The sequence below is a fragment of the Sebastes umbrosus genome, chromosome 15 (assembly GCF_015220745.1).
Source record: "Sebastes umbrosus isolate fSebUmb1 chromosome 15, fSebUmb1.pri, whole genome shotgun sequence".
Classification (NCBI taxonomy): Eukaryota; Metazoa; Chordata; class Actinopteri; order Perciformes; family Sebastidae; genus Sebastes; species Sebastes umbrosus.
The window spans coordinates 3,950,475-3,965,056 of record NC_051283.1 but is presented as its reverse complement, the minus strand read 5'-3'; positions in this window follow the sequence as shown (position 1 = coordinate 3,965,056).

Here is a 14,582-nt window from a genome sequence, read left to right as displayed (position 1 = left end):
TACAGTAGGTGTCTCCAGGACCACATCTACATGTAATGACGCACAATACCTGCGTCGCTGTCGTGGCTGGTTTGTAGGTATAGTGGATGTTTAGTGTTACTGGGTAATTGCACAGGGATTGGTTCTGATGCTATTACTCATAATAACTGTTCATCAGAGTGATGGCGTGTGGAAAGAAACTGCTCCTATGTTTGTTTGTTGTTAACCTTAACTATTGGAGGTCATGCCTAACCTTAGCTATTCAAGGTCAATTCCTAACCTTAACTATTAGAGGTCAATGCCTAATCTTAACTATTGGAGGTCAATGCCAAACCTTAACTATTGGCGGCCGCGTCACAAACGTTCTAATTTTACAGCTAAACCGTGCACTACAAGATGATTCTGAAATCATCTGAGGAGAGAAATAGGCATTAACGTAACAGAATATTGATTCATATTTGATCAACGCTGCCTAGTTTGACTGTTTGGTCGGAGTTTGTGAGTGATTGACAGCCGGCTCTCATACACAGCAGATGGACAGCAGACCTCAGATCAGCTCTTACTGCTTGTTTTCCTCCGGTCTGTGAAATCTTGCAGATGCCGTTAGGAGCACCGGAGGACACAGAGGAACATGTTTTTTTTCAGGTTACCTGTTTCATGAACTACTGTCACGATAGAGCGACCGTTTTATAAAAATAACTTTTTTTAATCATATTTGCTCCAATCTCGCCTACTTCAGCTTTAACTATTCAAGGTAAATTCCTAACCTTAACTATTCAAGGTCAATTCTTAACCTTAACTATTCAAGGTCAATTCTTAACCTTAGTTATTCTAGGTTAATGCCTAACCTTAACTATTAAAGTCAATGCCTAACCTTAACCACTGGAGGTCAATGCCTAACCTTAACTATCATTGTTGCGGAAGTGCGTTTAGTAAGAACAAGTGAGGAAAACCGTAAAAAATGAAAACATTAAAATTCAAAGAGGTTGATTTTTTTAATTTGGGAGAGTCAAAAGTGTCCCTAGTTGCAGAAACACCCGAATGACAGTGCATTACTTTTCGTAGGTATAAGTACGAACAGTGAATGAGAACAGCCTGCTTTAATAAATGAGGAAAAATACATTAAGCTGTCTTGTAACTTTGTGATAAACAACCTCTTAGTTTGAGCCTGAGACAACCTGAAACGTGTGTGGTCTTATTTTAAATAACAAAAGCAAACCACGCATGGAAACTGCAGTTTACCTGGATGATTACTTTGTAAGCCATTTGGTGTGGTTTTCCTTCCTTGTATCGCTGAGGTGTGGTTAAGCCTTCAAGTTATTTGAAGTTATTTGGAAAAACAACAAAGCACTCAAGTATGAGGCACGACTTGAAATATGTATCGTCATTAATTGTCGTGCTAGTCATGAATTAGCTCCCCCCCACACAAGCTTTAACAATGGAGAACTACAACGGTTAAATAATAATGACTATACATAATAGCCATTTATATGCCATTTGGTGAAACTGGGCTGGAGAATCATAATGGCAGTAATTCTTTTTAGGTCATATGGTCATTTGGTCGTTTGGGCTCAATTAGCCGTTGCCAAAGCAGCAAAAAACAGTTTGGATGATTGTAGAGAGGACTGCATTGTGTTGGCTATTGAGTAATTGGTACACCCACCTTTTACACCATCCTGGAAGAATTTAGTTGGCATATATTCATTGAAAAGTAATAACAGGGTGAGAATGAAATGTCAAGGTGATACTCGCTGAAACTTTCGAGTCTGACATAAAAATACTATTAAGGTCACTTGATTAAGTCACTTGCAACATCTTGCAATGTGTCTGCAAAACAATAATGTAATAATAATAATAATTTGCACTTTCAGGTGAAAAACCTTCACCTTGTATCTGCAACTTGCTGAAGTGAATATATAATAAATAAAATCAACAGGGATTTGGACAAATATTATAATTTATTAACGTAAAAAACATACAAATAATATGCCCTCCTCAGCCACCAGACTCCATTGACAGAAACAGTAATTTTACCTCGCTGAACGTCAAAACACACTTCATTCAAACTCGACAGAAAACAAAAGAAAACTCATGAAAGCCGTCTTTGTTTGTCCTTCCACTGTTCCAACAATCACCAACTCTGGTTTGAGAGTTTGACAGAGAGACTGAATAAGTAACAGATATAAAAAATAATAAGCAACCACTGTAACATTTTCACTGTTTACTGCAGACTCGAGTCTATAGTCTATCATCTATGGCCTCTTTTTAGTGGGTTTTCCCTATGAGCAAATTTTGGTGGGAATAGTGTGCATTCAATATTTTACTTGAGTGAAAGCACAAAAGTACTAGCATCAATATACTTAAAGAACCAAAATTAGAAGTGCTTATTATGTAGAATGTCTAATTTCAGAATAATGTATGTTATATTAACGGATTATAATTCTTAATGCATTAATGTATGTTAACTTTAAATTTGCAGGTGGGACAAATTTTAACTACTTTTTCAAGATTCAAGAGTTTTATTTTTTCACATACTCATACAGGATGTAGAGCGAAATGTAAAGTGGCAGTGCTCACGAGATTGTGCAAAATAACAATAATTATACAAATATTTGGTCTGTATACAATATGGAATATAAATATAAGTGTGTGAATAGAATAGTAATGAGTGTGTGTGTATTCTCTGTATGTAGCCCTATGTGTGTGGATAAGGGGGGCAGCATGTGGCGCTTGGTGGACACCCTGGAGAGGTCAGAGTTCACAGTCCTGATGGCCTGGGGAAAGAAATGACACCTCAGTCTCTCTGTTTTGGCTGCGTGGCTGCGTGGCTGCGGAGGCACTTGCCTGACCGCAGCAGCTGGAACAGTCCGATGTTTGGGTGGTGAGGATCCTTCATAATCCTGTAGGCTCTGGTTCTGCACCTCCTGGTGTACAAGTCCTGCAGGGAGGGGAGTGTGGTTCCAGTAGTGAGTTCGGCCGAACGCACTACCCTCTGCAGAGCCCTCCTATCCTGCGCAGAGCAGTTGCCAAACCAGGCAGTGATGCTTCCTGTCAGGATGCTCTCTTCAGCTCCATAGTAGAAAGACTGAAGGATCCTCAGGGAGACTCTGAATCTCTTTAGCTGTCAGAGGTGGTAAAGGCGCTGCCTTGCCTTTCTTACCAGAGTGCCTGTGTGTGAAGACCATGTGAGGTCCTCTGTGATGTGGACTCCCAGGTATTTATAGCTGTAACCCTCTCCACAGTAGTCCCACTAATCCTCAGTGGTGTGTACGTCAGTTGTTGTGCTCTCCTAAAGTCCACAATCAACTCCTTGGTTTTTGTGACGTTCAAGAGGATGCTATTGTCCTTTATAATACTGTGTTATCTTTAACATTAATACAACATAATGTATTTGTTGATCATATTTTGTATTAATAATCTGAATAGTTACTAAAACGTTAAGATAAATATAGTGTAGTAAAAAGTATAGTACCTCAAAGTACCTCGAAATAGCCATGTGATTTGTAATGAATATGTGATGTGGATGAAATAGTTTTGGGCGTTGTATGGATGTGTGGGACAGGGTCATATTAATTTTATTTATTGTGAATGTAAGCATCTCTATTTTACTTGTTATTTATTTTTATAAGGCTGGTTTTAGGCTTCTTTTAAACCTGGTTTCCATTTTGTAAAGTACATGTCATCCCCTGAATGATGCTTTCTTCCTGCACACATTCATGAGTGAAAGCTTCAAAGGTAAAGATCAGAGGGAGGTAGTCAGAATATAAGAAATACCGATGAGTCCAAATTACACCAGCGTAACACCGCCCTCTTAAGAAATGTTTTACTAGTCACGAAACCAAATTCTTTAAATTGAATCCGCATTTCATTAGTGTGACTCATGGAATGTAGAATGTTGGTATAACCCTGCCACCGGCCGCATATTTCACAACGTTTTCTCCTCCCTCTCCGCTATCTGAGCTGCATCCTGTGCTTAGCGCTACCCAAGACAATTTTGCCTGGTTTAAAGCAGGGGTTCTCAAAGTTTTTTGGGACCCCTTACAGGGGAGGAAATTTTCCAAGGACCCTGTCTTAATCGTAACAATTAATCGTAACCAACAATCGTAATTACCAGGGCTGTCAAAGTTAACGTGATAATAACGCATTAATGCAAATTTGATTTAACACCACTAATTTCTTTAACGCATTAACGCAACTAGTAATTTTTAGGTTGTAGCGGGCTCAGTTTTAAAGCTAGAGTGAAGATACTGGCATCATATGAAACTAGAAAACCTAATGAATTCATTGGTAACCATGTCATACTAGAGCGTCGGGAAGGAGGCTAAATAACTCTCTAAAACTTGAGCTAAAATTTGGCGAGGAAAAACTGTCCCCTATTTTCAAAGGGGTCCCTTGACCTCTGACCTCAAGATATGTGAATGAAAATGGGTTCTATGGGTTTTTTCATGCAGTATAATGTGTTATTTTTGCCTATTCTAAAACGGTGTATTTGAATATTTCTGCATACTGGGGTCCCTAAACAGTCTTGGAATTACATAAATTGGGTATCACTGTAAAGCTGAGACTCTTGTGGATCCAATGAGCCCAACTCTATTCATGTGTGATGATATGAGTCCCCATAGGAGACATTTCATTGTATGTATTGAGACCATTTTTTTTAAACTTGACCTCACTGTATAAAATGACCTGTGGTGACCTCTAGGATAATCACAGCCTCATGAAACTTTACAGCCACCAACCAGAGACCTAGAGCATTCAGAGGATGGATGGCTTTCCAAGCTAGATTGACAATAAGGCGGTTTCTGAGCAGTTTACACAACAGAAGTGCTCGCCATCCAATCGCCGAAAAATGAAAATCTTGCAGAAATCTCCAAATGTCAAAAGTGTTTGATACCAAATCACATCATGGCTTTTTCTATGGTGTTCCTCAAGGTCTTGGTGTCTTAACGTGGCATTTTGGAGGGATTACTGATCATTTTTTATCAATTCTCGAGTGGTAAAAAGTGGTTCAATTTAACACCAAATCTGTGCAACAAATGGTATCAACCCAAAAATTGCTGCCACATTTTATGAATCAATAATAGAGCATGGGGATGACCATCATATACTCATATCATCATATGCTTAGCCCTGATACACTTTCACAATATATTTCAATTAGTTATTTAATTAATTAATCTTCAGGTTCAGATTCCAACCCCTCTAAAAAAAAGAGGGCAGAATGTCATCTGAGTTTGTGTAACGTACTGTATGTGCAGTGATTTAAGATCATGATGTCTGTTCTTGCAGAAAAGCCTTTCATCTAAGCGCCCGTGGCTCCACCTGTTTTTCGTCATAGCCGACACATGTGGATGTAAGACACCTGTTTGAATTACGAGCCTTGCTCAAAGGCATCTCGGTATCTTAAGGGAGGGAACGTTGTTGCTTACACAGTATATAAGCTGTTTTATTAAATATATTTTACAGGTGCCCATGCATCCTCTTATATAAAAAAAAACATATTGATATCCCATGCAGCCCAAAATATAAAAAATGTTAAAAGGATGGAATTAAAGACTCAAATAAACTAAATATTCACCATAAGAATAATCTGTATCCTACTGGTATGGGGGAAACCGCCACACACACTGTCATTAAACCATTGGTGGTACATATTTTGACTCTAGAGCTCTCTGTTGCATGATCACATGGTGCTAAAGGAAAGACCATTATGTCTTCTAGCTGTTGAATCTCTTCCCAGAAGAAGGGCAGGTTAACCATTTAGACACGTGTATGTGTGTGTCTGTGTGTGTGCATGGGTGCGTATGTACATGTGTAAGTGTGTGTGCATACATGCATACAAGTACATGGATTTAGGTCATGTTAAAGTAGGTGTAAGGTGTGCCTGTATCTGTCTGTGTAGACATACCAATTTATGTTAAGGTATATCGATGTGCATGTGTGTGTTATCATTATTTGCTAGGTATTGTTATGTACGTGCACAATATACCATGAATCAATTTAAGTTTAATTGTTTTTGGAACTATATCTTTATATATTTATATGTATAGATAAAAACAATACATAAAAAGACAGGAACTTTTTTCTTTTTTAGAAATCAAGCAGTTTTCTTTAATCAACTGTATATGTTTTTTTTTCTTTTTGTCAGATGTCTAAACTCCCTTCAAAACAGAGGAAGACATGTGTCAGAAGAGGAGAGTGTCAAAGGGAGATGAATCACATCATCAAGTCAATTATGTCTTCAGAACATATTTGGGTGTGTGCATGCTGAGCTTGTGAGCTACATGATGTTCAGACCAAACGGGCACAGGTACAGCTGAGATGCCAGCGTCTTCTCATAAGTAGGGGAGAGCGGGGTCAGTTGGGTCGGAGCCATTTTCACAAGTTAGAAATCAACTCTGCCTTTCACCATGCTCATACTCAGCCACACCCTCTTCACTTTCAACCTCAAAGTAGAGACCTTCTGACTGTACCTCACATTTTCTTCTATACCATACTGTTTTTAATTAAGCCACATACAAAAAAAACATATTGTTTAAAAGTTTATTTTTGGGCCTATCCGGTGATGTTAGTGTTAGCTGTCAGATTTTTTGTTGGTAGCTAGCACACAAGTCTAAAGTGTGTCTGCTCTCCCTGGGACGGTTGGGACAGTATTGTTTATAGTTCCTACCTTGTTATTACATTTATGAAATATTTTTTACAAATGTTTTCCTTTTCCTCAAAGAAATGTGCAAACAAGTGACATTGGAAATATAAAGTGTTCAAAATTACACTGCCATTTTTTCAGTTTCAATGTAATTTTTTTGCTGGCTCAGAACAAGGTGTCCCAACCATCCTGGGGAGGCAGAATTTTGGGGAAATAAACTCCTTGTACATTTAACAAAACTTTGCCTTTCACGTTTGGGTCGGGCTGTAAAAGACTTGACAAATCGTTAGCAGACACCTGTATCTGTATCTGTTCAGAGCAGTGGCGGACTCAGGCTGTCTGAGGGGCAGGGGCGAAAAAGATAAAAGGGCACCAGCTGCATGCGGTGGGGAAACAGTGTGCAGAATGTTTTCTAGCAGGTAGTACTACTGTACTGTATATGGCACTGAATCATGTTTTCACCATTTTAAGGCCACCGTGTGGGGCACAGCAACACCTTTTCTCTTGGAAGGGGCACCCTAGAGGGAATTTGATCATGTTTTCTTCATGTTTTCTTCAATAACAGGGCACCCTAGAGGGCATTTTATCATGTTTTCTTCATTTAAGGGCAACCTAGAGGGCAACTTATCACATTTTCTCCACTGGAAGGGCACCCTATAGGGCACTTCATCATGTTTTCTTCATATTTTCACCACTGGAAGGGCACCCTATAGGGCACTTCATCATGTTTTCTTCATGTTTCTCCACTGGATGGGTACTCCAGGGGGCATTTAAACATGTTTTCTCCACTGGAAGGGCACCCTAGAGAGCACTTCATCATGTTTTCTTCATGTTTTCTCAACTGGAAGGGCACCCTAGAGGACACTTTATCATACACTTTTGTCGCGATTTGTTCGAACAGCGGTCGCCCCTCCATTGGTGCCCCCCCTGAGTGCACCACTGGTTCCGGGATCAAATTATTTTCATTACTGTTCAAGCAGTCTGTGAATAATGGAAGGATATTTGGTGTAGATACAAAAGTTTCTCACCGAACCCGCTCTCTCCTATTTCATTTCAGTGATGCCATTATTGTAACCTTCTGTTACTAAGTTGGCACCATACAAGCACAGTCATTTACAGAGTATCAGGAATGTGGCTTATAGCAGTCCCACCTCGAGAGGAAGAAAAAAGAAAGACTGATTGACAGACAGGTGAATGTTTAGCTTCAGAGTCATAGGGAGGGAGACCTCTTGTATGATGTCACATTTAAAATATAAGGAAACGAAAGTAACTGGAGTTCCTTCAGATCAGATATACTTTTTCCCTCCTGCAAATTCATATTTATTTCCTTGTGCAGCACGTTTAAAAAAATCCCTTCAGCAAGGCAGTCACGCTGATGTGTTGCTATAGATAAGTCCCTTATGATAACACTATGATCTAATAGAAGTTATTTTTTTAGACCTTTCTAAAGCTCCTCCACAGCCACAAGGGACAGGTGTTTTCACAAGAAGTCCTTTTCTGAGTAAAGTGATCCTGATGTGTAAAACTGGTGGGTTGACACTTCAAGTAAAACCACCGTTGAACCGGAACACCTGGACGATTAAAGATAATCGGGCCAATCTGGGGCCCCATGCAAACATGGGCACCTATGCTGCAGTATAGGCCAGCCTGCAGATGTATTAATCCACCCCAGGCTCCATGCTTAAAACGGAAGACTTTGTCTTTGTGGTTATGTCACCTGAACTTGAAACTGGCATACCTGAGTAAAGCCCCGTCCCCTCTTTCACCTTCACGTTATGTCATCTTTTAAAACTGACGTGTGTTTTGAGAAACGTATGATAATAATAAACTTCCTCATTTACTTGTTGCTATTTTATTTTTCTATGGTTACATCCGTTGCTGGAATTCCCCCCTTTTTTTGTTGTTGTTGGAAGCAATGGCGCTGAGTGGCTTGAAGTGGTGGAAATGGTAGTGAATGTACACAAAGTCCATATAAATGTATTTCCATTTAAGACAGTCAGGTACGAGAGAGCTTTGTGTAACTGATAAACTAGATCTGAAGTTTGTTAGTGAAGTCTTGCAGACGAAGAGGAAGTCTGCACGGTAACATTAATCACTGCTTCATGCATTTTTGGATTATATCAGTGACGAGCAGGAATTTGTTGTTGTACACGGAATGACATCTGATACGTGCCGTTCTTGTGCCCTTGTTGATGCTGGATAAAGTAGCATACAAAGCATACAAGGAAATAAAATCCTTTTGTTACATAAAAGCACAAAAATGAAAGCAGGCTGCTGCAAGAAAAACTGCACGCAAAACTTTTGGCATCAACGCCGGTTAGTCACAACTTCTTCATTACTCCATCGACCGGTCATTATAGCACCAACTAACAGTCAAAGCCCCAACAATCACGTCGACACTAAATGTATTCTTTTATTCTTATTTTTGAGACGGCACACGTACATAAATCAAGCTGACATGCCGACACGCAACTTCAGTTGTTTATGTGATAAAAGAAGCAGAGTGTGATGGAAAATAAAAGGCTGACAGAGTGCTGACACTCGACCAACAAAGCGAAGTGAAAACATTCGTTTCAACTTGAATGCTCTTCCGAAAAAAACTAAAGTTTATTTATGTATACTTAAGTAAAGTTTCCCAAGTATATTTAATGTAGCAGGTATACTAATATCAGTGTAATAGTAGTATACTTGTAAGTGTACTGATTTAATACTTCTTGGGACTAAATTGGCCCACTTTTTAGTTTATGCAAGTATACTTTTAAGCATACTTTAAGTGTAAGAATAGTAAACTTTGAGTACACAACTAGTTTACATCTAAGTTTTAGTTTATACTGCAGCTATACAGTTATAAGTATCATATATAGTATAATATATGTATGCTATATAGTATAATATAAGTATAGAGATAGTTTTATACTTTTAAGTGTACTATTTCAATCCTTTTCAGGACTAAATAGGCCCACTTTTTTGTTTGTAAAAGTATACTTTAAGTGTAAGTATTGCACTACTACTATTTACTAGTTTTATACTTATAGCCCATGTTTTAGTTGAAATGCACTTTAAAGTATACTCTCAGTAAACTACAAGTTAAATAGTTTTTATACTAGAAGTATACTAACTTATACTTTTCTTAGTATATTTTGATCAAAAGACTATGTACAAGTATACTTAGACTTTTCTGTATACTTGTCAGTATGAGCCAAGTATACTTCAGTATTTTTTTTTTAAAGGGACTGTTTGTAAGAATCAGAAATGCTTGTTAACTGCGACACCTGTGAACGTTAAGTCAACGAAAGTCAGCGTCCTGTTGCATCGCTCAAAACAGTGAGGCGACACACGTCAGCTAAAACCACAATATCACTCTATATTTCAGCTGCTTGGCAGTAATGTTAGCTGACCAGACGAAGGTCTCTTCATGAATCACTGCTGATCCTAATAGTATTGGCTTTTCCTGCTTCAGCCTCCCGACCACGGTCAGAGGGAACAGGGGAGACACCGGAGTTTTGGTCGGAGACGATAACGTTTCTCTCTGCGGAGCCCCGTCACTTCACAAGACACGGGAAACCTCTGTTGGTCTGGAGGAGCTGCAGCAGTTATTTCTGCACAAACATCAACTGTACATATTTTAGTAAGAAGTAAGAAGTTACAAACAGTCCCTTTAAGTATATCTCTGATAAGTACCTAAAAAGTAAACTGAAAGCATACTCTCTCATAAACTTCTTTTTGGTAAGGGTATAACCACGTCAGTCCGACCTTGAAGTGCTGACAGAGCAAGAGCTCAGTGAGGTGGAAACAAATGTTGTTTAAAGTACTTTGTGGAGATGTAACAGTATACATTTATATCCATGTGCAGATTGTTTACAAGTATCTAAGTCCAGGTTACATTTTAAAGTTATTTGTAAGAAATTTACTTCTGTGATTCCTCTCTCAATAAATCTTAATTAGGGCCCGAGCACCGACAACGTCAGGCCAGCAAAGGCCCTATTGAAACTGTAGGAATTCTTCTTTTTCTTTTTCATGCAAATGAATCGCCTTTTTGACGGCCTTAACATGCTCAAAAAGTTGTTAAACTTGGCAAACTACAAATCAGACGTGGTGAAAAAATTTATATTTTAAGGTTCTCAGGCTCGGGTGTTGGATGTTGGATGTTGCAAAATGGCTCGCTAGCGCCCCCTAGAAAGTTGGAAAAATTGAGCCCCTCGCTCTGGTTTCACCTACATGTATGAAATTTGGCAGACAGATGTAACACTTGGAGACGCACAAAAACGCCTCTTGAAAGTATGCCCAACACTCAACAGGAAGTCAGCCATTTTGAATTTAATGTGCAATTTTCACCCATTTTTAGCATTTTATAGGCCGTGTACTTTAACGGACTCCTCCTACAGATTTAATCAGATCAACTTGAAATTTAAGACCTTAAGGATGAAAAGTTATTAAAATGGTGAGTTTTCACTGAACGACCTGACCTGGCCATTTGGCGTGATTCGCCATGAAACAGGAAGTTGTTGTAACCTCAGCATACTTTGTCAAATCTGCTCCAAATATGTCATCCATGATGGAGGGCCTGGGGACATTTACATGTCCATATAGACTCATAGCCCCACACCCTTTCATAACTCATGAAACGTTTGTCGTAGAGTCTTGTGGAAGGTGTCATTGCACTCGGCAGAGTTCCGGGTTCATTGTGCCTGGTCCCGCCAGTACCCCAGACGCGCGGGAAGGTGCGAGGGCCCGTTCATCGCTGCTCGCAGCTTTAATTGTTATTGATTTCTTTCTTCTTTTTTTAACATAAGGACTATGATGTGTAAGGCATAGTTAAACTTCAATTACTCTGTCTGAATGTACCTCATGGATGTATTAAGAGAACTGGATACAGCGTTGGAGGCGGGGCCCCGTTCATTCCTATGAAAGCTGCTCAGTGGCGCGTGAAGCCAAAATGGTTTTGTTTTGTTTGGTGTGTTATCTCAGGTGCCATATCTCTAAGTTTTATCTGTAACTTGTTATTTCTAAGGGTTTTTATTCTTGTTTTTGTATTTTGTATGGTATTTTAATGTGTTTGTATGCACTTAATATGGACCCCAGGAAGATTAGCTGGTTGCTATGGCACCAACTAATGGGGATCCTTAATAAAATCAAAATCAAAATCAAATCTGTCATGATCATTCAAACCTGCTTCTTGAACAAATCTGTCGACAAATACCTGGTTAAGACTTTGTTATTTTTGTTTGTTTTTTTTAAGTCATAAATTAAACACAAGTACACCGGTTTGCTGGCTTTTCTTGTGCTGCATCATGTTTTATGTTTGTTTTCATGTTGCTCACCTGTACAAGGAAAAAAAGTCCCATTTCTAAAAGTTACATAAGAGTTGGATCGTATCAGACCCTGTTACACCCTGATACAACCTTTGATCACACTGAATTAGAGCTGGTGACCTCGTTTGGTCTTTGACAAAAACTAACCAGCAAGAGAGATTTTTATACACATTTATATGTTGATGTTATTTAGTCTAAACTAAATTTTTCTGTTTTGAAAGGTTTATTCTATGGACCAAGTCTTTATTCTACAGACCTTTTATACCACAGACCCGTCACCCTGACCTCTGTGGTTATGAAGTGGAAGTTTAAGTCACAGGCTTCATGTACATCATGATTTATTCACCAAGTCTATTTCCGCTGCACTTGGTCAACTTTTCCGCCTTAGCCAAGTGCAAAATCTTTTCTTTTTTTTTAAATGGACCCCGTCCCCTCCCTGTTTGAACCGCTGCTGTCCGGCAAACTGTTCAGGACAACAAGATCCCACACAAACAGAATGATTTGTTGCTCAGTGGCGCATGAAGCCAAAATGGCTCGACTTCCTTCTGGAAAAGGACCCAGATCTTGGGCTACATGCATCCATCGCAGTAGCGTCCGCTCGGTCACATGACTCGGTCACGGGGTCCCAACGTCACGCCGTCGTCACGGCTTGGCGCTCCAGCCTCGGTCTGGGTCTCATTTACATGAACGGAGGAAGTAAGGAAATAACTCTGGATTCGGCTTTTAGATAATATTAAAACTTTAAAAACGTATTTTTTTAAAATAAGGGCTATTTAGATGTTCGTACTGGGAAGTTGATTCACCTCAAAAAAAATTATCCACTGAGTTACAGACGTCTCTTTTCTCTTTCTGAGTCTACAGAAGTCTTTTTGGGCCCAGTGGCATCACGTGACGGACACGGAAGTTGCAGTACCGCCGTTTGGCCAACACTAAAGTCGGGATGGACGACCGGCGCACTTCCCGGGGGCTTGGTATACCTGTATTCACCCTCCGTTTTAGCACCTGTCCCTTTAAGAAGCCCAGTCTGCTCTGATTGGCTTGAGAGAAAATTATGGTGCAATCAAAGAACGTATATTGATAAGAAGTGAAAGTCAATTGTTTGTTTCATTGCAACGTTGGTGCAGCAGAGCTACGCTTCGGCCATTTTGGACTGAAAGCGACTACCGGACGCCAGTAAAAATGTCCACCTAAAAAGTGCCGTACAAAAGGAAAACAAAATCCTTTTAATTCTATTGTCATATTCTTCAGAAACAATAATATTATTATATAGTCTGTGACAGTGTGTTTTACATCCCAATTTTTGTCTTTGGTTGAGCGCGATATTTTTTTACCTCGGTTTAAAAATGAGTCTTTACTCTAAAAATCTGAAATGATACTAGTTTTGGCGTGAAACTGTCAGTTGTAAAACCATTTCTATTTAATTCCAAGTTTCAGCCAACAATAACCTCCTGAATGACAGTGGCTCCTGTTGGCAGACTTACTGCAGGTACCTGAGTAAAACATGCTAGGGCTGTCAATCGATTCAAAATATTTAACCGCGATTAATCGCCTGATTGTCCATAGTTATTCACGATTACTTGAAAATGAATCACACATTTTGTATCTATTCAAAATATGGAGTGGACAAATATGCTTGCTTTATGCAAATGTGTGTATATAATTGTTACTGGAAATCAATTAACAACACAAAACAATGACAAATATTGTCCAGACACCCTCACAGGTACTGCATTTAGTAGTATGCGTTATTTTCGCGTTAACTTTGACAGCCCTAAAGTATACACTAGTAGATCACTTCTACGTATTATGTAGACAAACATAATCGAACAGTTTTTACTAGAAGTTTCGATGTCATCAACGTCACATTATAGAAATCTATATTATGTTCATTATGAATATTTACGTCCAGATTCTGACAAATCATAATGCAGGGACACTTTGAATGATTTAAGACCATTTGCACTTTTGCAAAAAGAGTTGCAGTTTTTTTTTATAGTATAATATTATTTTTGTTGTAATTCTAGAGAATGCTCTTATTATCATGTATACTAATAACAGACTGAGGCATTTGAGCCATTGTAAATCTGATAAGGACAGGCAGCAGTAGTAGCAGAGTACCACAGAGTTTTGTATTTGACCCATTTTTGAGCTACTGTTGGAATTTACTTTACTTTTTAGAGGGAATTGTTAATCTTTTATCGCTAAAGGAAACTAGCTAAGGGAAACTAGCTAAAGGAAAGAAACAATTTTGTTACATAATCTTCCTGTAAGACAGTTTATCTGATCAGGATAAAAAAACACCTGATGCTTCACAAGCTTCACATTCTTTCATCCTTCCATCTGGTAGCTGCTGGCGCTGGGAACAAGGCAGAGATTATCTAGTAGCCCTCAACTTGCTTTCACATAATGCCATTCTTTAATTCAATAAGTTGAGAGTGCAAAACTCTTTGGAGTGCTTGATTTCACTCTATCTCGGTCTCATCACATTACAGCTTTTCTTGATCGCTTTGGCTCATTTTTCGAGACAGTCTTAAAGGTCCCATATCGTGCTCATCTTCAGGTTCATACTTGTATTTTGGGTTTCTACTAGAACATGTTTACATGCCTTAATGTTCAAACAACATATTATTTTTCTCATTCTGTCT